Source organism: Sphaerodactylus townsendi, linkage group LG05, assembly GCF_021028975.2.
Source record: "Sphaerodactylus townsendi isolate TG3544 linkage group LG05, MPM_Stown_v2.3, whole genome shotgun sequence".
Classification (NCBI taxonomy): domain Eukaryota; kingdom Metazoa; phylum Chordata; class Lepidosauria; order Squamata; family Sphaerodactylidae; genus Sphaerodactylus; species Sphaerodactylus townsendi.
Genome location: NC_059429.1, coordinates 92988995 through 93015549, shown reverse-complemented (window position 1 = coordinate 93015549; position 26555 = coordinate 92988995).

The following is a 26555-nucleotide window of genomic DNA, read 5'->3' as shown; positions in this document are numbered from 1 at the left end:
AGTGAAAAGGGCCCATTAACACACAGTCCATTTACTAAAATAGAATTCAGTGGTGTAGAAAGAAGCTCCTCCATATGTTCATGATCATATACTTATTATTAATAGTTAAATAATCAGTATCTGAACAAGAGGGAGCCCCAAGCAAAGAAGCATTTCAATGAGAAAAGGCTCCCATTGTGAGTCAACACAGAGTCTTTTCAACAGCCAGAGACCAACCAGGAGGATTAGACAATACAGGGCACTCAAATCCTTCATTTGCCAATTTCCAGTGTTCACATTCAGAATTTGTACTCTTGGGGGGAAAAAATCATCCTAATAGATGGAAAATTGACAGAACGGCCAAAAATGAAAGCACATGAGAATAACCTGGATTTCAACTGTCAATTGTCTGGCTCAAAACTGAAACTGGCACAATGGAAGCTACTTGGTGCTGACAGGAAGGAAACATGAGATGATTTAGAAATGTATTTAAAGTAGAGACGAGGGTGAACTAAATGACAAAATCTATTTGGCAACTGTTAGAAAAAAATGTTTTGAAGTCCCCCCTGTTTTTATAAGCACAATTGTTCATTTAAAGACAGAGAAGAAGCAAAAGTTTGATATAAGTTGTCAAGCAGAATGAAGAAGTGAAAGGCATTCATGCAGTAGTTACATATACATTCATTATGTGAGAGTGTAAATATGTATAAATCATTATGGCATACCAGATTTCTAGCCAATAGGTATGTTCAAAAGGATGCTACACTATATACATGTAGGGATGGTCTCTCCCCAAATGTCCCAGTTTGGTTCACATTACATTGGGCAGTTCTGCAGGTCCTGTAAGACGGAGTTGTTCCACCAGGCTTTTGGGGGGGCCTGGCCGCTGATTGCTGCCCACGCTACCCCTCTGTATACCATCTTTGACGGCCACTATCTATTGTGCCTGGTTCCCTCCCAGGGAGTTAGAGGTTTTGTGGGTTGCCATCCAACATTAGATTTTTGCTAGTTGTGTTGCCTCTAATTTTTAATTTTTTTCTGTTTTAATTGTTTTTATGACTTTTAAGTGTTTTATCTGTACACCACCCAGAGCCCTATTTTTTTTTTGGTGGGGGGCGGGCGGGTTAATAAATCAAATAAATCAAACAAGTAAGATTGTAAAGTCAAAACCCCCAGGAAACCTATGCATACATTAGGGTGCCTGAAGGTTTCATAGCATATACAATTATTGCAACTGTTTCACAAATGGAATTGCTTTTTATAATTACACTTTTTATAAGTAATTACAAACATAGAGAAAACAAGTCTTTAACTGTTTTAGTTCCTCAGTCCTAAGGAACTGTATTTCTGGGCAGGGTGATAGTGGTGATGACAGAATATTTTAAGAACGTAACAGCCTTGCAGGGTCAGTGGTGCTTTGGGAGGGTCAGTAGCAATACAATGGTCTGGGAAGACAAGTTGGGTCAGGGGGAAAACTTACCTCAGTTACCTAGTCCAGGCCATCACTTGAGGGATGCTGCTGCTGCTGCTCAAGGTAAAAAGTTCTTGGCACCACTGGCAGGTCTGGTGCAAACATTCTACCCTGGGCAATGGGTTATTATTTCATATTATTTTGAAAATTAGAGGATCTAGCAATCTGCAAGTGGTGCTGGGTAAGCAGCCTCTCCCTTCACAGTCACAGGTCATTATATCACAGGAGTGGAGTTGAAGCTGTGCAGGTAGAATCAGAGGAGCAACTGGCAGGCCACAGTGTTAAACGTACAGTTTTGAGGCAACAATAATCTTGGAATTCTTTGGAACACAGAGGTGTTGCCACCTCAAATGCATAGTGCTTGATCTATTTAGTTAAAATTTTTAAAGAACAAATAGTTTTTTTTTCAGTAATAGGCAAACATCTGCGTAACTTTCTCAGCCTTTTCACCTTCATCCTGTGAGCAGATGTGTGGGGAAAATGTAGTATTAATCTTTACTTTCACATCCTTCTCACTACCAAATGAAACTGTTACAGCTACAAGATTTTCATTGGAATTTGCCTGCCATTACGCCCTGGGGAAATGTGACTTTCTGTTTCCAGGTCTCAAGCATTCAGACTCCATCAAGTCCTAAATTCATTATATTGATTCTCTTTACCTGTCCTTTGAGGCCCCTGGAAGGCATTCAGGTTAGAAGCTTTTATTTACAATAAATGCCTTCCCTCTGCTGTATAAACTTTGAAATAGAAATATTTAACAATGACCAAGGCTGAAGGAGTAATTCACTTCCCATGCAATAAGGCTTGTGTTCTGTCATACATAAATACATTTTTCTTGTTTACTAAGACTGGCAAGAATAACCTTTTTTTAAAAAAAAGATTAAAGAGAAATACTTCAAAGCTTTATTCAATTCTGAATGATGTGGAGACACAGTAACTTTTGTGGGGCTGACAGATATGGCTTGCTTAAGGCTTCACTACAGAGTTTGTATGTGAAAATACAGATTTTAACCTCAGACCTTCAGGAGCACAGTTAATTCTCTTAGTTCTTCATTAAAGTACTCCAACTCCCTAACAGACAAAAATTCTTCAGACAATGCTACCCAGTCACAGCCAACTTATGGCAATCACAGCAAGGAACTTTGAAGGCAAAATGAGAAGCAGAGATGGTTTGCTATTGCCTTCCTCTGCAGAATCTTCCTCAGTGGTCTCCATCCCCTGTTCTGAACCAGCTTAGCTTCTGAGATCTGATGATCCACCAGCATAGGCCCTTTCTGCATGGGGCCAAAAACAGCAGCCCAGGGACGGAAAAACACCGGTCCTTGGGGAGCTATTCGCACAGGCAGAGCTGCTGCGTTGCAGCAGCGCTGTCCTGTGCGGCCCCGAGTGGCGTGAAGGCACCGCTTTCCACCTCTCTTCCTGAGGGAGGTTCTTGGAAAGCACCGCCTTCCCATCGGCGCGGTGTGAACAACCGCTTTCCCATCCCCCCCACTCACCTCGTCCTCCAGCGTCGGTGTGGAGGGCTGCTGAGACCCGCCCACACTGCCCTCCGACCCCTGGAGGTCCGAGGACAGCATGAGCAGGTCCCTGCAGCCCTCCACACCGACGCTGGAGGACGAGGTGAGTGGGGTGGACACAGAAGAGGCGGCTCCGCAAGGCTCTTCTGTGCTGGCCTCTGCGGGGGCTGCTCACATAGCCTTTACTTAGGGCGCCTATTGCGCTTTTGCCAGAAATAATGCGAATCGGTGGCTTCTGCCTGTGGAGAGGCGCCCTTTCCGCCATAGATTTTGGCCATAGATTGTGTTTAGGACATTTAGACAAATTTCAGGGAGATATCAACTGCTACTAGCCAAGAAACTTGCATGCTGGAATCTAATGCTTTCTTTTATGAGAAATATTGGCATACAATACTCCTCAGACTTGTTTATCCCAGTATCATATTTGGACTTCTTCTCTGTAATGAGTGAAAAGTTATTAAACAAACCAACAGCTTGGAGCCTGCTGGCTTTCATGAACAAGACAAACTGATGTTTGAATCTTCTCCAGATGCCTTCAGCATAATTAGTGTTTTAATCTCTGGTCGATTCCCTACTGAGGATTAGATGCGTGCTCATCACACAAAATATCCAGGTTTCTAGCAGAACTCCAATTTCTGGTGCTCCCCCCCACTCCCCAGCATGTGTTATTTTAGAACCTGCAAGAAAGTATATATATATATATATATATATAAACCTTTAATGGCATAATTAAAACAGCAGCAATATACCAGAAAAAAAGCGGTAAATTCTAGTGTAATGTGATACAATCTCCAGTACAGTTATAACCGTTTGCTGATGACAGAGCACAAAAAGTTAGCCAGCGCTTCCAATACACTTGCAGAACCACAATCCAACATCGTTACCACAATTGATAGATTAATATTATCAATGGGGGGTTTTAACCACGGGTTTAGATATTTATTCCTGGCTAAACTGTGTAACGGGCAGTGTAATATCACGTGTTGGATTGATTCTTCGTGAAGCTGAACTGCAGGGACAAAAATCTTTCATTAAAAGGCACTTTCTGTATTCTGCCCTCCTGAGTGGTAGCTGAAGGCGGAGAAATATTGCACCTGGCAAGGGTCAGGGCTCGTCGCACTTGAAGGTTCTAAGACCAAATGGAAATACTTGGCCATGGTATAGGGTTTTAATGGTATACCCAAGTGCAAGGGAGAGCAGCGTTTATTAGCCTGCTGCATCAGGTGACTATACTCGAGATCATACAATCTCTTTTTGATAGTCAGCTTTAGCTCATTGGCATTCATTAAAACCAATGCATCCAAGGATAGACCCATTTCATGGATTTTCGCCTCAACAAAGGACCACCACTCGGTTTTGGCTATGAAAGAAAGAGCCTGGTAGGTAAAGCTTTTGTGACAGTGCTGTGCTGTGCCACAAAGCAATAAATCGTATCCAGAATTGGAAGGTCATGCACCATGCTCTTGTATGGAGTAGATGTAAGAGAACCTGCAAGAAAGTAGATATTTAAAAAAACGCATGGGCAATCTGGAGTGGTGGGGAAGTTGTGTGTGTGGGGGGGTGAATCTGGATTCATTTTTCCTGCTGCTGGTAGTGACGTGGAGCCTCCCCTCCAATGAGAATGCAGTGGGCTGTGTGCGATGTGTGCGCAACCTTTTTAAAAATTTTGCGGACCAGTGATCCACGTGGATACGAAGCAACATGGGGCCGGGTTTGACTGATTGACTGAGTAGAATGCAATACAAAGCAGTGCTACATGTCGTATCCATGTGGATCCGACTACATGGAGGCACGCGGAAACAGGGCTTCGCTTTAACTGCCCGTTTCTTCGTTTCCGCATAGGGTTGTTCTGTGCATGCTTGCAGAGATGTGGATCCGGAAGTTTGAAAATTTAAAAAAATTCCCACCCCAACACAATGCAACAGCCGATCAGGATAGCCTGTGAGCAGATCACATGTTCAATATGCCCCAGTGGGGAATTCTTTGTTGCTGCTGAGTTTCTGGGAACAAGGATCGTTTGTGGGGCAGAAGCTCCAGTGGGGACACTGAAACCGTGCTGAAAAGGTCCTGGTTTTTCCCAAACCGGTTTGTATCTACATTCATTTTTTCGGTGGGGAATCAACCTCTGTTTGGTTGCTCCATCCCACCTATCTCTTAAAATACTTTATCCTCACAGTGGCCTCACTCCCTTTGAACTAGGGTACACTGAGTAGTGTCAAGGCTAGCTGGCCTGTTAATCAAAGCCAACTGGTAGGGAGACATTCATAGTCGTTATCTTTTTGCTCCTTCTCTGGAGTAATGTGGTTATTGGACATTACAGGTCAAGAATGTTGTGGTGGTGTTATGTCTCAAAGAATCAGGAGTCGGAGGAACAAAACATGGTGCTTTATTTCAAAGCTGCTACTCACACATAGCCTAAAATCACTCTGCAGCTGTGCTCAATATAACACACCTACTGATTACCAATTCCAGTGCAACAGCTGCAGACTCTTAAAACAATACAGTACCTCACAATCAATACAATACATTACACCCCTTCCCCCTAACTCCTGTAATAATCTGGTGGGATTCTCTTTCGCTGAGATCGTCTCAGCTCCCGCTCTGGCTCCTGAGTCTGTGTTTGTTCCTGGTTCTGCAAAACAATTGGACCCTTTGCTGTTTCCTTATCCTGCATCTCCATCTGTGCCCTTAACGCCCCAGGTTCCTCTGGGACAATTGGACTATTTACTGCTTCCTCATCCTGCAGCTCCATCTGCCCCCTTAACGCCCTAGATTCGAGGACCTGGGGTTCCTGATCTACTGTTGGACCTGGCACTCTCTTCCTTATTTGGTCAACATGTCTGCGGATCACCCGCCCCTCTTCAGTTTCCACCCTATAAGACAAGGGCCCTGTCGGCTGCCTCACAACTGCTGGGACCCAACATGGACCTGCTCCATAATTTCGGACATACACCGTATCATCCCTATCAAATGTCCGAGGTGCTTTCAACACCTGATCTTCTTTCCGTGGACGATCATCAACTGAATCGGGATGCATTCGGTCCAGCAACGTTGTAAGTTTCCGATTCATTAGCAACTCCGCGGGACTCCTCCCGGTGGCTGTGCACGGTGTTATGTGCTGTGTTAACAAAAAATTCGCCAACCGACGGTGCCAATCCTCTACTATTCGCTGCAATGCATCCTTCGCTGTACGCATTCATCCTTTCTGCCTGCCCATTCGTGAGTCGGATGAAAAGGGGCCGAGGTAACCTGGCGAATAACACCATTGGCCAGGAATACTCTAAACTCCTTGGATACAAACGCTGTCCCATTATCCGATACCACCGTATCCGGGGGCCATGGGTTGCAAATAACTTACGCAGTGCCCTAATAACTGTTTGTGATGTCATTGACATTACTGGCACTACTTCTAGCCATTTGGAATATGAGTCCACTACGATGAGAAACACCTGGCCTTGGAAAGGCCCTGCAAAATCAATATGTACCCATGACCACGGTCTTTTTGTGGACTCCCATTGATAGGTAGGGGCCTGAGGTGGGGCAGGTCGCGTTATCTGACACTCCCTGCACCTGGCCACCCATTCTTCTATTTCACTATCCATCTTTGGCCACCACACATAACTACGGGCCAATGCCTTCATTCTCACTATTCCGGGGTGCCCTACATGTAAGGCCTCCAGCACCCTAATCCTTAAAGCTGCTGGGATCACTACTCTATTTCCCCACAGTAAGCACCCCTTGTGGACCGATATCTCGTGCTGCCTCATTCCAAATGGTCTGAATTTTTCCTCTAACTTACCCAATGGCCAACCCTTCCATGCCCAATTCAAAACTCGGGCAAGCACTGGGTCCTTAGCTGACCTTTCTGCTATTTCTACCGCTTGCACTGGAGGCTCTGATAACGATTCCAACATCAAAACCTCCAAAAGTGGGGAACGATCTTCCTCCTCCCTTTGTACTGGCAAGCGACTCAACGCATCTACATGACCAATTTTCTTTCCCGACTGGTGCTGCAAGACATAATCATATGCATTCAGGAACATTGCCCACCGCAGCATTCTAGGGGACAATATCTGTGGTGTCTGGCGCTCTGAGGAAAATAATCCCAACAGCGGCTTATGGTCTGTAACAATCATAAATGGTCGCCCATACACGCAATCATGAAACTTCTTAACCCCAGCCCCTATTGCCCATGCCTCCTTATCAAGTTGCGCGTAATTTCGCTCCGTTAGTAGACAACGTCCTAGAATAATACGCAATTGGAGCTTCCCGCATATCCTTCATTGATGGCTCAACACTGCTCCAACTCCATACGGGAGGCATCGCGACGCCAAAATTAATGGCTTCCTCTCATCAAAATGAACCAATACACTTTCTGATGACAACAATCGTTTGACATCTCGGAATGCCTTCTCATGCTGACTTGTCCACTGCCACACTGCCCGTTTATCTAATAAACGGTGCAGTGGCTCCGCCATTGTGGCCTTATGCTTTAAGAATGAATGGTAAAAATTTAGCAATCCCAAAATGCCTGTAACTCTTGCTTTGACTGTGGTGCTGGGGCATCCTGGATGGCCCTCACCTTTGCTGATGTCGGGTGGATTCCCCTTGCATCTACCATGTATCCCAAAAGCTCTACTTGCGCTACTCCAAACACACATCTTTCGCGCTTAACGCTAACCCTACATCTGGAGAAGCACTGCAGTACTTTCCGTACCCGTGTCATCAGTTCCTCCTCAGTTGCACCCACTATCAAGACATCATCAAAATATGGTATGACTCCCGGCAAGTTTCTTAATATTTCTTCCATCAAGCTCTGAATATCCCAGGAGCTACGCCACTCCAAATTGCAGCCGCTTTACTCTGAATGCCCCCCTGTGAGTCACTATCGTCTGGGCTTCTGCAGTTGCATCATCCATTTCCAGCTGTTGTTATGCCTGCGCTAGACCTTATTCTGAAAAAACCCCTCCCCCTGCCGCTGTAGCTAACAACTGACTGACAACTGGCCCTGGGTACGGATGGTTCTGCAGTGCCTTGTTACTTGTGCACTTATAATCAGCACAAATGCGCGACATCCCCATTGGCCTTCAGGGGGGTCACAATTGGAGTTTCGCATTTTGCATTTACCACTGGCTCCAATATTCCCTGTTCCAATAACCGATCTAGTTCTGCATCCACTTTAGAGCGCCAAGCAAATGGAATACGCCGTGATTTTAGACGTATTGGGGGTACTAAAGGATCAAGATGCAATGATATAGGTGGACCCTTATACTGCCCCAGTCCCTCAGCAAACACACTCTTAAATTCTCCCACTAGCACCTCCCATGTCAACTTGCTAACCTCATGAATTCCAGTAATTACAATTCCCACCCCCCCAAACCCCTCCACCCCGAATTGGCTAGTTCGCCTTCCTTCCACTATTAACAATTTCAAACATCCATCAAACATATGATATTTCACATGGACATTACACATGCCAACCACAGGTACTCTATGTCCTTGATAATCCGTAAGTGGTAAGTCACAAGATTGAATGTCCAAATCATCCTGTGGGCAAAATGTTTTATAAGTGTCCCATGAAACGATGGAGAATGCTGACCCAGAATCCACTTCCATCACAATAAGGGACATCCTGATCTTCACAGTCACCCGACAACTTACGCTGGATCTCGGGTTGCACGCGGGTTAATTGGCATCAGCTGCGTAAACACCATCACACTGCTCATGTGGGGGTTGGCCAGCCAAGCCAGCTACATGGGGACAGCAAGGTGCATCCACAGAGTGTGTAGCCGATGAGCCGGGAACATGTCTTCTTGGTCCCTGATGCCTTTTTTCTTTGCACACTCTCCCAATATGTCCCCAACGTTTACAACAGAAACATTGTGCCTCTTTAAATTTACACCTTTCTCTCTCATGGGGCCCACCACAACTCACACATTTCTCTGTTAACATCCTCCCCTGTTGTGGTGGTCTTCCCATCTTCATTGCACCATGCTGCAGTCTCTGAATTTCACCATTACCCGGGTCTACAGTCCCACTGCCAGCTGTTTGCAATCTCTGTGGGCTCCTGGCTTGTCGCACCTCCCGAGTAGAGGCTGCAGGAAGTTCAAAATTCAAGGCTTCTTGGTATGCCTTTTGAAAAGTCAAGTCTGTCTTTGCCAGCAGCAACTTTTGCAATGGTGCCTCTCTCAGGCCACAGACCAGACGATCCCTTAACATTTCTTCCAAATTGGAGAAATTACATCGTTGTGCTAACCGCCGTACGACTGCACCATACTCTGCAATGCTTTTCAGTCCTCCTCCTGATCACGCTTATAAAACACTGCCTAGCTATTTCTGGACGGTTGGGGAATGAAATGGTTCCTTAATGCAGTCAGTATCTCTACAAGCGGTGTTGCTGATAAGTCTCTTGGCGCTATCAATGCTGAGGCGAGGTCAAACACCCCTTCACCACAGAGGCTCAAAAACACGGCTCTTTTCCTTTCTGGGTCTGTTATGCCATTTGCCAGAAGATAAAATTCCAATCGGGCCTCATAACTCTGCCACTTCAAAGGAAACTCCAAATTAAACTGTTCCAGCTGCCCTTGAAAAGCCATAATTTACTCACAGTCCTTGCTTCACAAAAACTTGCTAGACTCATCATAAGTTTATCCTCGTCGCCAATATGTTATGTCTCAAAGAATCAGGAGTCGGAGGAACAAAACATGGTGCTTTATTTCAAAGCTGCTACTCACACATAGCCTAAAATCGCTATGCAGCTGTGCTCTATATAACACACCTACTGATTACCAATTCCAGTGCAACAGCTGCAGACTCTTAAAACAATACAGTACCTCACAATCAATACAATACATTACAGGTGGCTTTTTCTCATACTGGCCAGAAATGAAGCCTGTTTAACTTTGTCCTGACTGGAGTTAGATAGACCTGATCAAAATTATTGCTGAGCCCCTAACTAGAGTTAGGAATTTAAGGTAGATTGGCAAGTCAAATACCCCCTGGCAACTTGGTTGGTGAGTGGGGGGGGGGGGTGTCTTACGAGTTGCAAATTGAGGTTTAGGCCTTGACTCCATTAATGTACATTCTGCAAGTGATTCCATCATGTTGCTGATAATATAGGACAGTGGTGGCGAACCTATGGCATGGGTGCCAGAGGTGGCACTCAGAGCCCTCTCTGTGGGCATGCGCAGAGTCCCCCCCCACATCTAGGCTGGCCTGGGCCGCTGGGCTCGATTATTAGCATTAAACCTAAGACCTAGTTTGGGGGAGGCAGTGTAGGTAACCCTGTTAAACCCCACTGATTTTCATGTGAAGAACTAAAGCGCCATCCTTTACCTGGGAGTAAGCGCGGTTCCTGGCAATGGGGCTTGCTTCTGAGTAAACCCTCCTAGGGTCGCGATTCACCCGTTGGAAGAGTTGCACGGTTGCTTCAAAGAAAAGCCAGCGACTGCCACGAAGCTTACTCACGAGTAACGCACGACTCAGAGCCAACCATTTTTTCTAAACGAAAACCTCAATATTCAGGTTAAATGGCCACATTGGCACTTTGCGATACATAAGTGGGTGTTGGGTTGCAGTTTGGGCACCCGGTCTCGAAAAGGTTCGCCATCGCTGATATAGGAGATGCTCAGTATTGGGCAAAAACTCCATGGTAGAAGCCGCTTCTAAGTTCTACCACACAGTTTTGCCCAAATACTAGATTGTCTCCCACATCATTGGTGACATGATGACCTCACTTCCAGAGGTGATGTCAAAGTGCTGACATTGTTAATGCCTAGGCATCAAGTTGCCCCTGGTAAGAGTTTGGCCGGTTGCTTGAACAGTGCCAAGGGGATACAGACAAAAGCAGTAGATCTTCTGGGATTAAGAGCTGACATTTTGGAACATACATAAACAGCAGTTTGTTGCCATTGTAAGTAATTTAGAAGTCTCTTGGTCTTAGTTTATGTTTCAATTTTAGTCACAATGGAGTGAGAGATTGGAAACAGGCTGATCCACCATGGCACAGTGCATCATACCTCAAACTTGGCAGGCCAAAAGAAAATACATCCTTTCCAAAAACCCTTCTAGACTTCTAGACTTTTGAAGCACTTTTGATTTTTTAATGAGCATTCCAATTTTCAGATGAGCATTCTGCACTGTGTTGCACTTCACAGTTTTAATGGCTAGGCAGACAGATTCATGTTCACTGAGGAAACCTCTTTCTGCAGGAAAAAAGCAGAAACAAGTTTCATCTCTACCCAATTAATTTGATTGCTGAATCAGTGGAAGATTAACACAGAATGAAATGTCTAAATGTTTAAAAACAACCTGCCTTGCTTAGTGTGACATTCCAGGTTTTGTTTCCTTACAGCCTTAAATGGTTATTTTTATATATGAAGGTGTAGAAACGATGAATGAAGAATTCATTCATCTAATAATATCTTTGTCTAATCCTTTTCTGTATAGCATAGACTATTCCATTCTGGTCACCACAGCAGGCAAGGGCAATAGATTGTACCATTTTACACCTTATCAGCATGTAGCAGATCAATACCAATATTACTCCCCTAGTGAAAATAAATGTCATCTTGACATTTCCATCAATATATAAACTCATATAATACAACTTCTAGGGAACATATAAATAAAACCAATTTCTGTGACAAAAATCCTGTGAAAAGGGCCATTTCCCCCACCTTCTTCCCATCTTCAGTTTTTGACTAATCCTAGCCCTGGCGCTCTCTATCGAGGAAAACTGTGGCCCAAAATGAAACTTCTCTCTCTCTTCTCTTCTTCCCACCCATCAACTTTTTCTGACCCTCCATCTTCAGCTATGTTTATTATTTGCTTATTTTATAGCCCACCTTTCTGCATAATGGTATCTCAACTCCCTTGCACCTAGAGGCGGAGCTGCAATGGGGACCTCTGGGGTGATTCGCCCCAGGCACTGCCATTGCAGTCACATGTCGGGGGGCGTGGGCATGTTGGGGGTGGAGTGGGGTGGGGTGTGTCAGGGGCATTTCAGGGCATTTTGGGGGGTGGGGTGGGGGTGAGAAGGAGGGAGGGGGTGCATGGGTAGTTCATGTCCCAGGTGCAGTTTTCCCTCCCTTCATCACTGCTCACCCCATAATTCATTCCCCTTTCCTCCATTTCCTCCTTCTCCGTTAGCAAGGGGGGATTGGTAGTGAAAAATCCTGTGAAAGGACCATTTCCCCTACCTTGTCCTGGCCCTACCCCAAAGGAGAGAGAGGAGAGGAAGAAGCAGTCTCCTTGATCCTACCCCTTGCGTTCAAAGGGTGGGGAGAGGAGGAGGAAGAGGCACCCTGCCTAATCAACTGACTCTGAGCTGCTTTCCTCACTCTTGGCAGGCCTCAAGTGGGCCGGGCACTGGTTCTCTTGTCTTATGCAGGCGAGGCACAGGCTCCCTCACCTTGGCCAGGCTGGCTGTGTGCACCCTCATCTTGCATGGAGCTCTGCTGGGTCAATCCTGGCACCACATTTTGCTCACCTTGCACAAGGCTCAGCCAGGCACTGCTCTCCACATTGCCTTGCTTCAGCTTATGCAGATCTCAGCCAGTTGTGGCCCTCTGCCTTACCTCATGCAGGGCTCAGCTGGGAACTGACCTTTGCCTAACTTTGTGCAGGTCAATTCAGGTGTTCCTACCTTCCTCATCTTGCCTGTTGTCCATGTCCAGGCTCAGCCCTTCAATCAGAAGGCTAGTTGGCCTAGGTATGGGTGGGGAGGCCATGAGCTCACTGGAGGCATCCAGGTATCCTGCCTCCCTGAGGTAAGTAAGATTGCATTGAGGCAATCTGTTTCTTAAAACTTCACACTCCTTTTATCATCTTGAGGTTTTTAAACCCTTTGATTTTTTAAATGATTTCACATTTTTATGCAAACCTGGGGTGTATTTCAGGTTTGTAGAAAGCTCTATCTTACCTGTTCACAGCTCCAATCACCAGATTCAACAATCCTCAAATTAAATGTAACAAAAGTTTCGGCGGTAGCAGAACTGCTGGTGACCCCTGGCCCCACGATGATGTGGCTGGCCTCGACTCGGGCCAGGGCCTTTACGGCTCTGGCCCCTGCCTGGTGGAATGCTTTACCTCCAACTATCTGGGCCCTGAGGGACCTTGGTGAGTTCCGCAGGGCCTGTAAGACAGAGCTTTTCCACCGGGGTTTTGGAGGGGCCGGCTGCAGTTTTACTGCCCCCACTGAAGCTGCAATGTCAGTGAAGGCTGCCGGTGTCCATCTTTCTCCATCTCGGTTGGGCCTGATTTTTGGATACCAACACAGGCCCTCCCGTTTCCCTCCCACTCTTTATAGCCGTGGATCGGGCGCCGATTTTATGAAACTGCTGCTGATATTTTATATTTTAAATTTTAAATGTTACACTCAAACTTTGATCTTAAATTGGTAATAGATTAAGGCTTATGTAATATGATTGCTGTTTGAATGACAGCCATGCTGTGAGCCGCTTCGAGCCCTTCAGGGGTGAGGCAGCCTATAAGTCAAATAATAAATAAATAAATAAAATATAAGCTGAGTAACTGAAGTTCCCCTCTTAAACTAGCATTCACATATGGCATTATACCAAATATCATTGCCCTGGGACAGGAAATAAATTGATAAGCAGAAAGCATGGATCCTGAGAGTTGTATACAGTGATTTGACGGTCCTTATAATGTAAAATGGGAGTTTCATCAACAAACAATAAGGGGTGATCTTTAGTTCTGATGGGTGTGATGAACTGTTTTGTGCTTAACAAAATGTACACAGGGATTCTAATGAGAAAGCTCATTTATACACCAAAACACCCCTAAGTGTAAATTGCCTATACCAAGGAATACTTTCTCCTGTCTGCCTAGGAAGGATAAATTCAATGAGTGCAGAATCCTTGAGATTTTTCTCCTAAAAGTAGTAAGAATTATACTGAGAAGCTTGCTTTGAAAGTAGAATTCAGGGCATAACACAGATTCCTCCCCTTTAGGAAAGAACCATCAGATTCCTATTGGGCAAAGATAGTTGAATGCTGTACACTGCAGCCAATCATGGGATGTGATGTGAGGAAACTTTTAAGCTGCCTTCATCTCCTGGCTGCAGACATTTGCTTTCTAACAATGGAACTTACTGGGGGACTGGATAGGAATTCTTTTGGGTACCGTTTGGATACCTTTTCCCTCTGTTACATTGCTTAAGCAGGCCTGCTGACATGACTGATTAGGTCCCAACTAGGGGCAGAAACACTGCACATTTTAATTAGAAGCATAAAATATACTAGTTAACAGAATAACAATACAATCTGAACTAGATTTACAGCAGTCTAAATCCACTGACTTCAACTGACTTTGAAGAGCGTAACTGCTTAGAACTGCACTGTAAGAATACTCCACACATGCAACTTGAGCCTGAAGAAAAGAGAGGTATAATATTTTAATATATACTAAATACATGTAATAAATATTGGAAAGCACCTGTTTGCCCTTACCTGGGTACTTGCAAATTCGGAACATGAGTACCTGATAGCTTTAGTCTTGAAATTCTGTACGTCCCTGTAGACAATATTGCAATGTGTAGTCCACACATAAAGATACATCTTTTTAAAGTAAAATAGCCAGATTTCTGTCTGTTCTTTTATTAAAAAGTACACAAATCAAGGTAGATTAATGTCATGGAATTGTTGAGAAGGAACACACACATTCCAGTGAAATATAAAATACAATTAAAAACCAACATGTTTCTAAAAGGGTAGGGCATTAAGACAGATGACTCTCTACACTGGAGTGTTACAGCAGGCAGTGCCTTTAAAACATTAAAAAGGAGATAAATATATAGATGAAACTATAGAAGTCATAAAATGACACAGAGAAGAGAAAAATGTCATAAGGAATGATGCCTGCTAACTGCATATAATTATCAGAAGAGCCATCAATAGCATCAGCCTGTCTAAACTAAAATGAAAGCTGAGATGATCAAAAGAGTCCTTTTTTGCCTATAGCTTCTGGTCTATAGATTTGCATGGAATTGTATGAGCAGTGTCTCTGGACAAATAGGTAACTTCTACATAGAAATGTGACTAGGTTCAAGCTTGCTCAGTCTGAAATGCTTGATTTCTGCTGATAAAGCAAATGTTGCACCAAATCATAGAATCATAGAATTGGAAGAGACCTCAAGGCCTCTTATCCTTGAAATCAGGCTCCATCCCTGAAGACTGGAAGATGGCCAATGTCACACCAATCTTTAAGAAAGGATCTAGGGGGGACCCGGGAAATTACAGGCCAGTCAGTTTGACATCTGTTCCTGGTAAATTAGTAGAATCTGTCATTAAAGATAAAATTATAAAACATGTAGAAAAGCAAGACCTGCTGAGAAAGAGTCAGCATGGCTTTTGCAGAGGCAAATCCTGTCTTACAAACTTACTAGAGTTCTTTGAGGATGTAAACAGGCATGTGGATAAGGGGGAACCAGTGGACATTGTCTACTTGGATTTCCAAAAGGCTTTTGACAAAGTTCCTCACCAGAGACTATTGAGAAAACTCAGCAATGAAGGAATAAGAGGGGAAGTCCTCCTATGGATTAAAAACTGGTTGAGAAACAGGGAGCAAAGAGTGGGTGTAAATGGGAAGTTCTCACAATGGAGAGATGTGTAGGAGTGGTGTCCCCAAGGATCCGAATTGGGACCAGTGCTCTTTAACCTATTCATAAATGACCTGGAAGTAGGGGTGGGTAGCGTGGTGGCCAAGTTTGCAGATGATACCAAATTATGTAGGGTGGTGAGAACCACAAAGGATTGCGAGGAGCTCCAAGCGGACCTTGATAAATTAGGTGAGTGGGCTAAGAAATGGCAAATGCAGTTCAATGTAGCAAAATGCAAAGTGATGCACATAGGGGCAAAAAATCCAAACTTCACATACATGCTACAGGGGTCAGTGCTATCAGTCACAGACCAGGAAAGGGATTTGGGCGTCTTAGTTGATAGTGCCATGGGAATGTCAACTCAATGTATGGCAGCTGTGAAAAAGGCAAACTCTATGCTGGGGATAATTAGGAAAGGAATTGAGAATAAAACTGCAAAGATTGTCATGCCCTTATATAAAGCTGTGGTGCCACCGCGACTTGGAGTAATTGTGAGTTCAGTTCTGGTCAGCCAAGCATCTCAAAAAAAGGATATTGAAGAGATAGAAAAAGTGCAGAGAAGGGCTTAACGAGGATGATTGAGGGACTGCAGCACCTTCCTTTATGAGGAAAGGCTGCAGCGTTTGGGACTCTTAGTTTGGAGAGGAGACGTCTGAGGGGATATGATTGAAGTCTATAAAATTATGCATGGGGTAGAAAATGTTGACAGAGAGAAATTTTTCTCTCTTTCTCACAATACTAGAACCAGGGGGCATTCATTGAAAATGCTGGGGGGAAGAATTAGAACTAATAAAAGGAAACACTTCTTCACGCAACGTGTGATTGGTGTTTGGAATATGCTGCCACAGGAGGTGGTGATGGCCACTAACCTGGATAGCTTTAAAAGGGGCTTGGACAGATTTATGGAGGAGAAGTCGATTTATGGCTACCAATCTTGATCCTCTTTGATCTGAGATTGCAAATGCCTTAACAGTCCAGGTGCTCGGGAGCAACAGCCACAGAAGGCCATTGCTTTCACATCCTACATGTGAACTCCCAAAGGCACCTGGTGGGCCACTGCGAGTAGCAGAGAGCTGGACTAGATGGACTCTGGTCTGATCCAGCTGGCTTGTTCTTATGTTCTTATGTTCTTAAGGCCCATCAAGTCCAACCCCCTGGAATGCAGGAACACACAATCAAAGCGCTCCCGACACATGTTCATCCAGACTCTGTTTATTTGTGGGAGTCTTTTTTTTACTTGGAAAGTTGTCCTATTTGTTGGTGGGAAAATATATCATTTGCACAGAGCCTCTGTTAGCCAATGTTGTTGTGGTGGAGGAAGAAGTGACAAATTCTGCTTTCCAAGGCCACCAGCCAGACCAGTGATTCCTTGCATTAGGATGAATACATAGATGTGTATCTAAATCCAAGGGTGTGTCCAGTTCCTTGGTAAGGGGCCCACATTCTACCTTTCCCCAAATGTTTTCACCCTGCAAACAGTTTCTCTCTCTTTCACAAAGTAGAACAAAAAAAAAAGGCGGGGGGGGGGGTCTGTCTCAAAAATGTGTGTCTCATTTTGGTTCAGCACAAGTAGACCTTCTGTCCCTTAATCCTACATTAATAGAAGTTATCTTGGCTGTGGTTGCTCACTAAAGCATCAAACTAATACCACCATTTTACAAATTTGTAGGCTTCCTTTCCTTACAGAATAGCAGGACATAGGAGCAGAGTCTGTACTTGAAAGTGATCCTAAGGAAGAACCCAGTTTTAGATTAAGTTCTTCCCATGTAAATGAAAGAGAAATACTGCAATTTTTACTCACCCAAGAGAATATTTTAAGAAAAACACAGAGATGAGTAAAGAGCTGTTCTGTGTAATTTCGCTCTGAACGCTCATGTTCCGCTGACAGCAGTGTGTATATTTCTGACAGTGGACAAAAGACTTCATAAATCACATGAGTTCTTAATCCTCCACTGGCTTGTCAGATTTGTTCTTGTCCCAGAAAATTAGGATTTCTTCAGGCTCCACTGCCCTTAGTGGCATCTTTATCAGCATCCCCGCCCCCAAGGCAGTGATTATTTATCTGGCATGTCTGGTGTTCTGCTCCTCTCACACTAAACATTTTGTCAAGCCCAGATGGCAAGGGTTTCAGCAAAAATAACTGCAGAGAAGCCTTCCAGATGCCAGTGCAGAGCATTGAATTATATAGGAACTTGGATTTCACATTTTCTAGGATCAGAATAACTAGCTTTCTATGAAATTGAGGCTCCTACCATACTCTACATTTCCAAACAAATCCTAAGGATCATAGATGCTTAGTATACAATCCTAAACAGTGACACCCTTCATGAATGGATGCAAAAGGGCGTCACTCTGTTTAAGATTACACTGTTAAAGTACAATCTCCTCTATTCCTTGCACTCATACATATTTGATGGATGTTCTTGGATAGTACATTGAAGAGACTGAGAAGGCCTCAACTTTTCATTGTGGCCCCTTCTGAGAGCTGAGAGACTTCTTTACATACATTCCTCCAACAGATGACCTCCATGGTGCAGCGTGTTAAACTGCAGTACTGCAGCTCAAGCTCTGCTTGCAGCCCGAAGTCAGTTGTAGGTTGATTGAAGGTTGTCAGTCTTCCATTCTGAGCTCAGTAAAATGAGTACCAGGCTTTCTGGGGGTAAAGTGTAGATGGCTGAGCAGGGCAATAGCAAACACAGCCTGCCTAGTAAATGCTGTGATATGACCTGGTGTTTCCACAAAGGACTACCTTTACCTACAGATGAATGCGTTGTTTAAAAGAGATTTGAGACTTAAATTTCGAGTCCTTTTGCTAAAGCTTGAAATTACCAATAAGAGCTTGGTTTACATCACCCCAAAAACAGGTTAGATTCATATGTGGTGATCATGCCACAAGTTAACTGGAAAACAGAATAGGAGAAAACTTTCAAGATATGGGAATTAATATTTAATTCAAACTCTGAAATTTGACTCTTAAATTGGGTCTATATCGTAACTACTTATTCCATAGAGGTCCTGCTATGTGCTATGACCTCTGTGAGGACGGTATTTGCTAATTACTGGAAACAACCAACATTGCCTGGCAAATTAGAATTGTTCTTAAATATATGGGAATTGTTATCAATAGTCAAACTAACAATTCAAAATTATAAAAATATTTTAGATGACAATAATTTGCAGCAATTGGCTGCATTAAAAAACCTTAAGCTATTCAAAATGAATGGATAAGAAAGGAATAACTGTGTACATTGTCTTCCTTCATCAGTTTTTAATTTGTGTTGTTTGCTTTGCATGCAGGTTTTGATTATGTAGCATTTTAATAAAAAAAAATTAAGGGGGGGGAAAGCAGCTTTATAACAGATAGGGTGTATTTATCAGCTAGAGGCTATCTGCTGTAGCTGTCAATTGACAACATGTGCACGGTTGAGTTGTGAAGCAGTTTGCCTAAAAGCCCTGTTTTCAATATTATAGAGAAACAATTACTCAATACATTTTGGAAAACATTTTCTGCTTCAGGAAGATTTCCTCCCGCCTCCCCTTCCCCAAGCCTTGTCTTTATCAGCTTTCTGCTGTTGATGAGTAAAATCAGTTGATAGGCCACAATGATGCCACCTCTAGCCTCTGGTAATAAAAAGAAATTAATCCCAAAGGTTTCTTTCCTAGTTGATACCTAAGGGCAGGGCATAAACTAATTTAGCCAGGCTGGATACTGTGGGTTAACTACCAAATCAGAATGTAATACAGCAGATACTTTTATTGTTCATGGCAACTGAGGATGAATTGGAGCATTACGTTTGCTTTGCAATATTATTCATTGTGCATTCCTTTCCAGAATTTGTGCTAGGTTTTAGCCAGCCAGTGAGCCCAAAACTTTGCATCTCCATTCTTATTTATTTTATTAATTAGATGTATTGCCTGCTTTCCCCTGTCAGATGGGCTCAAATATAAATATGAGCAATAAAATAATTGCATGCATCACATCTTATGGCACCCTTCCTTATACCTAAAACCAGTGATGGAAAGAGCTATTTAACCAAAATAACCAACAACCAAACCAGAGGGGAGGAAATGAAAAAGGAAAGAAAAAAAGGAAGAAAAAGAAAAAAGGAAAGGAAATAATATTGTATGATACCAATTCCATATTAACCATCATGCTGAAAACAGTAATCAAGACAGAGTCCAAATCCCACTGAGGTAAGAAATATCAAGTAGTACACAGACTTACATGAACACTGCAGAGGAGATCAGCATCAGATGGTCAGAAATATTTTTTTCATCAGTATTCCCTGGAACAGAAAGGACTAGTCAAGTAGACTGAGTTACAGAACTAGGGAGGCACTGTTTCTCCTAATCTCATTCTGGGCACAATTCAAGGTACTACTGCTGCCCATTGAAGGCATATATAGTTGGGACCAGAATACCTACTGCCTACTCCCATACAACCTACCTGACTACAATGCAATCATATTCTGAGACCCCTGTGCAAAGAGAGGGCCTTCTCAATAGGTGTCAAAATATTGGAACTCCCTACTCTGAGACATTCCTTTGTCCCCTTTCCATGACTGTTTTCCACTGGGAGTGAAGATGTTTTTTTTGTTTGTTTGGCATTTAGTTAATAACCTCTTCTTCCTGTCCTGTTTTAATTGCTGATTTTAACTGATATTACAATGGGTTTTATAATGTCCTATTTTTAATTTGTTAGCCACCCTGATGGTCTTGTTTGGGCCACGAGGTATGATATACATTTGGTAAATACATGTTTTAATTATTTTTACAGATCTACTTATAAAGGCTACCACAATGAGGAATGATTTAAATCTTTAATTGATATGAACAGCAACTAAAATATCTAGCACCATAGTTTCTAAGGCCCCTTCCGCACACGCAAAATAATGCATTTTCAAACCACTTTCACAACTGTTTGCAAGTGGATTTTACTATTCCGCATAGCTTCAAAGAGCACTGAAAGCAGTTTGAAAGTGCATTATTCTGCATGTGCGGAATGAGCCTAAGTCTTGTTCTAGAACTAACAAAGGCCATGAAATCTTAGGACAATTGCTCAAACTAAGGCCCCTTCCGCACACGCAAAATAATGCATTTTCAAACCACTTTCGCAACTGTTTGCAAGTGGATTTTGCTATTCTGCACAGCTTCAAAAAGCACTAAAAGCAGTTTGAAAGTGCATTATTCTGCATGTGCGGAATGAGCTTAACATTCCCCTAACACTGATATCAGAGAATGCTTCTAAATTATAAATTCTATCACTAAACAAATTGAGCCAAATATTCTCAATTTTTATATTAAAATAGTTTCAACAGAAAAATATATGACGAACAGTGCTCATGTTACTTGATAACATTACTTTAAGAACAGTTTGATGCTCTTATTTTATATTGTTTTTGCTGCTGTCTTCAATTTTGTCTTCTTCAGTGATCAAGTGGTAGGAATGTGTAGTAAAATTTGAAAAAATTCAAATTCAGTTATATTATATTAGATCTGAAAATTTCTGGGGTTCTTGACCTTTCCAGACTTCACATACCAATATGGGTTTTTTTCTGGAGTTTTTTTGGAAATCTGAAAAAAACCAACTGCATTATAAGCTATGGTAAATTTTTCTGGGGGCTGAGGAGCTATTTTTTTAAGGTACAGACACAATATTTGCAGCATAGGTACCAGTGACTCTTTTTATAAGAATCCTCTCGTTTATGAGCCCTCAAGTGGAAGAAAAATAGAGTCCCATAAAATTGGACTCCTTGACCCAATCATCACCAAACTTGTGGGTTCTTGTAAAGAGAGTCTCCAGCAGCTATGTCTCTACCTTAAAAGCAGCCCTCCTCTTAGAGCCCCAGAACGATTCACCACAGACTAGAATGGTGTAGGGAAGTAAACTTTACAGCACTTCAGTGGAAATGTGCCGAAGTGTTTTTTCCTTTTAAAAGCAGTTGTATCCAGAGATCCTGAAATAATCCGGGGGGGGGGGGGGGGGGGGGTTTGTCATTTTTTCTGAATGCACACTCTTATTCACAGGAGTTTACAACCCAACCCGACATTCAAAATGACAGCATTTAATTTTCTAATTAAATTATCTAGAAATAAACATGAACATTCCCTTTGGTTTTTATAGTACTTTCTGATGCCACTGAGGTGAGTAGCTGGGCAACGATAAGAGAGGACCTGACAGTACATTTAAGACTACAGAAAAATGGATAAGGTATCAGCTTTAGAAGTAGCATGTGGAACCTTGTCCAGCACTTTCATGGGTTTGCTCTGGCAAAGCTGTGTGCGAAATGCTGATAGCACAGAATTAAGCAATTCAGACAAACGAACTTGGTAATTGGATGGGAGTTCTCCTCAGCTATACCTCTGGTACAGAGAGAGTAGAGAAATTATTATTTTTTCTGAAAATGGATTGTAAACAAACTGTAATTTTAAATGAACTTTAAAAAAAAACCTGGTGCTCTTGATTTAGTAAGAGTGGAAAGAGTTAACTGAGAAGGACGTTAGCACTTAGTCATCATCCTTCTCCTCACTCCACACAATTCAGTAGTTTCTTTGCAGATAAAAGGATGGTGCAGTGTTATCTTTGCAAAAATAGGCCTGGACTGAGTGCTTTTATACAGTTCATTATGACATGAAATAATCATCGCTGTGCCAGCAGCTGCACTGAGGGATTATCTGTGAAACGAGGCAGTCTAAAATCATCATAATGTTATGAAGTCTTTCTAAAATGGGTAAAATTGACCTTGCAGTAAATGGCATTAAAATATCATAATTCTAGCTTAATGAATGTGCAATTAAATTGCATTTTTCAAAGTTGCACTTTGCAGTCACAACGTACATCATTCTGTCATTTTTGACTGCTTATTCAACTTGTGTGAAAAGAAAATTAAAAAATAAATTCCACAGGATTTCTAGTCAGTCAATAAAGCTTTGTCAATATTTCCTTGTGATACATTCCATGTTTTTATGTATAATATATTTATAACATTTTAGAAAATGTTGAAGCCAAATAGTGAGATAGGAAGACCAAGTATTGGCTACCTCATTCAGAAACAACACTGAAGGAAGCCAAGAAAGCATCAACATTACCTCTATGCCTCCTCCAGCACACAGCTATATTGGAGATAGGGTACAAGTCGCATCATACAAAAAAGATTGCATAAGAAGAACTGAAGGCATGCCAAGTCCTCAAAATGTGTATGGTAATAGATTAATTCAAAGTGAGGCAGCTATTAGTCCATTTTCTTCTATTTTGGGGTGAACAGATCATATTATCACATGTCAAGATATTGCAAATTTAGAACATTATTTTCTTGGGGGTTCTGGAACATAGCTACACATTCTGACAAACCCCTCCACCCTGTCTTCATTGCATCCTATCGATTTCTTCTTATTCCACCTGCCACTTTGTCAATATACAAAGCCATGCTTTTTACAATGTTTCTGCCTTTTATTTTATTTTAAAAACTATGATAAAACTATGATAGCTTATAGAATGGAATCTGACAGGCCACCCATAGTTAACAGAGCCAGCAGTGGTGATAGCACTGGCTTTCGTTTGTAAAGCTCTCCTTCAAATCATGTCTGAGGAATAAAATAAAAAATTGAATCCTGACCCTCTTTAATTGATATAATTTATTCCATGCTAAACAGAAGAAGTTTCCTGTGAACTTCTTAAGCTGCAGAGATGGTAAGGATGGCAAGCTGAGGAGTGTTTGCATAAAGGAATGTCTTGCATGTCTTGTGGGAAGATGAACATAATGCTTTTACTGTTGCCATCCTGTAGTGATACAAGTGAAACCCACTAGTCTAGTGCAACACTCTTATTTTACTGACAGGGGGCTGAGCTCTTCTAAGATCTGACTGTTGTGGGTTTCCTGGGCTGTTTGGTTGTGGTCTGGTAGTTCATGCTCTTATCGTTTTGCCCATATCTATGGCTAGCATCTTCAGAGCCATGTCACGGTGAGATGGGTTTCTGTCCATGAAACACTTCCCACCATGACATGCCTCTGAAGATGCCAGCTATATATGTGGGTAAAATGTTAGGAGCAAGAACTACCAACCATGGCTACACAGTCCAGAAAACTCACAGCAGCCAGTTGATTCCGGCTGTGGAACTATACATCTTCCAAGCACAGTTGTCTCAAAACACTGCAGGAGAATAAAGAAAAGGAGTTGGTAATAGAAACATCACCTTTACATCATAGGGTTGTACCCCTAACTACCTCTATCTTTAATTACAACATAGTCATTTTTTAAAGAGACTGAGATTGGACCTCAATGAACAATCTGGATCAGGTGTTATCATCCCTGTTTTAGCTATTTTCTACAATGTGCAAACTGTGCATAGAATAAAATTATTGCCTTTTCAAACAACTGATTCCCTACTTTGAAATATTTGTGCAGTGAAACAAAATGTGGAACCATGGGTGGCAAGGAGGGAACTGTCTCAGATCAGGGCAATTTCTCAGATCAGGGCAATTATCGAGTTTCAGAACAGAAAATTCATGTGTACTTCCTTCTGGCAGTTAGAAGTCCAATAGCAGATGACAGAATATACAGTATGAAAACTCTTTTACAGAGACCATATTTTCCCCATAGAGCTTAACTGAGGCAGAAAAATCCCATATGTCTGCCACTATAAAAAGACACAGCCTCATAATAGTTCCCCTTCCCACAGACCAGTCTTTAATAACATGCAACTTCATAGCCAACTGTTTAAGAAAGACAGAGTAATCAAGGCAGTAGGTAATTTAGAAGTACACATTGTATTTTTTAAAAAAAAAAAACCATTGCAGTTTGATATTCATCTCAGAGTGTCAGTGTGTGTAGTGGTTAGGAGCAGTGGAGTCTATCTGGAGAACCGAGTTTGATTCCCCGTTCTTCCACATGAGCCAGGGGACTCTAATCTGGTGAACTGGATTTGTTTTCCCCTCCTACACACAAAGCCTGCTGGGTGAGCTTGGCCTAGTCCCAGTTCTCTCAAGAACTTTCTCAGCCCCACCTATCTCATAAGGTGCCTGTTGTGGTGTGGGAGGGAAAGCGATTATAAGCTACTTTGAGTCTCCTTAAAGGTTGAGAAAAGTGGAATATAAAAATTAACTCTTCTTCTTTGTTATTGATTGCACTTTACTCATGCATATTTTTGCACAGCCATATTTCTCCCTGACATATTTAAATACTGGACTCAACCATCCATGGCCTTGGGGAAGAATCAGTTCCAGCTGTTGTACAGTTGCAAAAGTTGCTGCAGAAGGAAATGAAAAACCACTACCATAACTATTTCATAGCTATTTCATAGCAGCAAGCCAGCTACACATTACCTTCTTCCCAGGTATGTCTCCAAGTCAGTTACAAATGTGTTCTGCTTCCCAAGTACATGATAGCCTTATTTGGATCAGAACCACTGCATGCAGGGCATAGATCATTATCCTGATCTGAAACAACCAAGGAGCCACTGTTTATTCTGTTGGGGGCTCCACCGTTAATTACTATAGCTACATGTTACTATCCCCTGCAGAGAAAACAGCTGTTCTTGGGAACATTTCACATCAGGAAAATGGTGAAGGGAAACAGTTAAACTGCCCACCTTAATGTGCCTGATCTTAATCCAAACTGGGCCAGTACATGTCTGGAAAGCACAAAGCTCCCAGAACATGCATGTGAACCAACCTGAAGACATACCGTGTTTCCCCGAAAATAAGATAGTGTCTTATATTAATTTTTGCTCGCAAAGATGCGCTATGTCTTATTTTCAGGGGATGTCTTATTTTTCTGTGTTCTGTTCATCAGGCATGCTTCCAAACAAAAACTTTGCTATGTCTTACTTTCGGGAGATGCCTTGTATTTCGCACTTCAGCAAAACCTCTACTATGTATTATTTTCAGAGGATGTCTTATATTCGGGGAAACAGGGTAATTAGGCCACATTTGAGGCAACGGGTGAGAAGGTTTTAAGTTCAGTTCATGAATTATTGTGGTTATCAATAAGATAAGTTTGTTTGCCAAACATGTTTGCAGAGAGGTACTCAGTTTCTCTAATGATGAGTAACTTTATTTAAAGAAACAAATTTGGAGCCAAGCATCTGGGAACTTTAAACCTGGAACTGGCTTGAACATTAATGGCATCATGAGAGTTTTTTTTCTCCCTACGAGCACTTTTAAGATGGTTTCATGGAGTAAATTATTCAGCTTTATTAAGCACATAAAGATCTACAGCAGCACTCTTCTAATGCAGTTCTATAGCTATAAACTTATATGGCTCAAATAATTGCATTTTAATGACTTTTTTATCTTTGTATAATTGGTATATTTAAACAATTGCACCAATTGAAGAAATGGGAAAATGCTCACTATAGCTGCTCCTGCCAAGAGATTAGGGCTTTGTTCACTCCCTGGCTGAGGAAAGCCTCTTATTTCTCTGTTAAGAACAATTAATGACTCCTATGAAGATAATCTACATATTATCAAGTTCTCATTGGGTATGCTATAGATGTGGCAATTTAGTTCACTGAGTTTCCACTCAGCATAGAAGTGGATTAATGTTTTTTGAGTGTTTGATCCCCCAAAGCCTGTTATTTGTATATGTACATTTTAAACTAACCCATGTAAGGCTAGATGGATGTCTCCTTTGGTTCCTGGGAACTCTCAGATAGTTAAAAAAATTACAGCAGGATTCTGGGATAGATGCAGTTTGCATAAGGAGTTGTGTGGGTGTGGGTAAAATGACATCATGTCACAGCTGACAGGTGTTCGCAATCTCTAGCGAAGTTTTCAAGGCAAGTGATTCAGCAGAGGTGGTTTGCCATTGCCTTCTTCTGAGGAGTTTTCCTCGGAGTCTTCCTTCATAACTTCCAAGATCTGATGTGATTGGTCTGACTTGTACTATACCATCCAACATCCCCGCATAGGGAGTTACTTATTCTTAAAAGATTAAGAATTGTCTGCAGTGTCTAAGATGCCTACTACCC